We start from the raw sequence: 2,120 nt of genomic DNA, 5'->3' as shown, positions 1-2,120 counted from the left end.
ACACCAACCCTAGAGAAATAGCTAAGATTTATTTCCCATTGAAGAGTGTCTTTATTTTAATAGGTATCTCTGAACCAACTAGAGATATCTAGGGGAAAGAAATACTTTCAGTCCTTCCCTTCATCAGGAATTGTGATGTATTAATAACAGTGTAATTTAATCGGATAATAGCAGCAGTCTCACTCTTAGTTTTAATTGGAATAGGTATATATTGCCAATATTTATGGGAAATTTATTTCTCTTAATTCATTTTACCAAAGGAATCTTCAATCAGTTGCAATTGGTGTCCTACATAAACTTACTTCTGTAATGCCCCCACCTAGTGATGAGGATCTTAGTGCTATCATAATTTACTGTTTATCTTGACGTGGCTATCTTTCAGTTTTGCTAGATAAATATTTTTTTAGGCATCTTGAATCTTCTCTTATTGCTCCTCCGTATCAAAAATTTGGCCATCAAACAGCTGGAGGCTTTTTTAGAACAGCTGTGAGCTGCATTACTCCATATGAGCTGCCTTATTTTGTGAAACTTTGTAATATTTCCCTGAATATGAAAAAAAAAAAGTTACAGGAACAGAGATATATCATTTTTTATGTCACATTAAGCATGTCTCATTTTGAATATTCATACTCTGCATGTTAAGCTGCAGACTTAACAACAAGAGGTGGTGGTGATCTTTGTTAAGAATATTCTTTCGAAATTTTCAACTGTGAATTTGTCTTTAACCACTTGGGAAGTTCTGAAAAACAGGGGATGCTAAATATAGGCAGTAAGGTCACTTTCTCCATTCTTGTCCGAGATAAGGATACAGGATTGCTGGTGGAAATTGCTGGTGGAAAGCTGTGCCATTGGCTTTGTAAGTGCTGACCTTTAATGGCCATGTTTCCCTTGAGCTGATACAAGGTAGCCAGTGCAACTTGTTCTTTCATTACTTGTCTCCTACCCAGTTGCTTTTTCTTGCTCACGAAAAGGTAAAGACCATAAAGGTACACTTTCTTAGGTAGAAGATAGACTTGGCTGCGGGGTCAGGACAGGAACACGAAATTTCGGTGTGACTATGTTGAATAAGCAAATAGTCCCTTAGTGGACAGCTAGAGTTTGTTTCTGGTGGTTTCAAATGCTTGAGATGCAGATTAAATAATGCTTTGACAATGACAGTTTTTAGGAGGTGCTTGGACATCTGACTGGAGGTTGTAGTTTGATTGTGAAACTGATGTGCATTTTGCAGCAGACCAAAATAGTTTATACTGCAACAATTTTGAGATCTAGGTACGTGAGGATGTGGCAGGTTTCAGAATAAATTGTGCCTTTATAGTGCAAGGTGTAGAAGAGGGATATGAGGAGTCGAATAGGGACTTAGGGGTGTGTGCAACTTTCTTTTATTCTTTCCAGATTCTGTTTTACACAAATCTAAAGTTTACATGAGATTAGGCATCCATGCATCTCTCTTTCCAACCAAAATGATTTAGAAAACTCTGTTTTATTAAATTAAGTTTTAAGTTCTTTTCTCTCTCCTCCGAAATATATTCCCCCAAATAAAAATATATTCACTGGACTTACGGGACTAAAATTCTGTACTGGTGGAAAGAGACTATTTAAATATTGACCGTAGCCTAAGGAGGTAAGCTCCACTAGAGGGCAGTTCAGAGCAGGAGTGTAATCCGTTGCCTTTTTTCAACTCCAGAGACCATCGCTGTAAAGGCATGGCCATTCTGTATTCAACAGGGATTATCTTTTTAACCTAAGGTATTTTCCGTTGTTTCTAAACTAGATAAGCCACTAACTACATTATACTAAACAGGAACCTATATTTAGGGTTAAACCTGTGTGCTTGCAAATCTAGACTTTTGCATGCTGAATTCAAGTGTGAGAGAATGCAGTGTATTTGGACAAACATATATTCTAGCTGGCATTTTTATATCTGTAAGAAATTGTTTTATGTATATTTTTATATATGTGTGTATATATATTACATTTATGGCGAGATCTGTGCACCGGGCTGAAAATTTTCTGAATGTATTTTGTCTTTCAAACTTTTTGTATTTGTGTTCATAGTTACTTCTGAAACATCTGCACTGGGTTGCTCCATTGACCTATGTAGTTTATTAGAATAATAATGT

This window comes from Charadrius vociferus, unplaced genomic scaffold, assembly GCF_000708025.1.
Source record: "Charadrius vociferus isolate BGI_N301 unplaced genomic scaffold, ASM70802v2 scaffold97, whole genome shotgun sequence".
Taxonomy (NCBI): domain Eukaryota; kingdom Metazoa; phylum Chordata; class Aves; order Charadriiformes; family Charadriidae; genus Charadrius; species Charadrius vociferus.
This window is presented reverse-complemented; position numbering follows the sequence as displayed.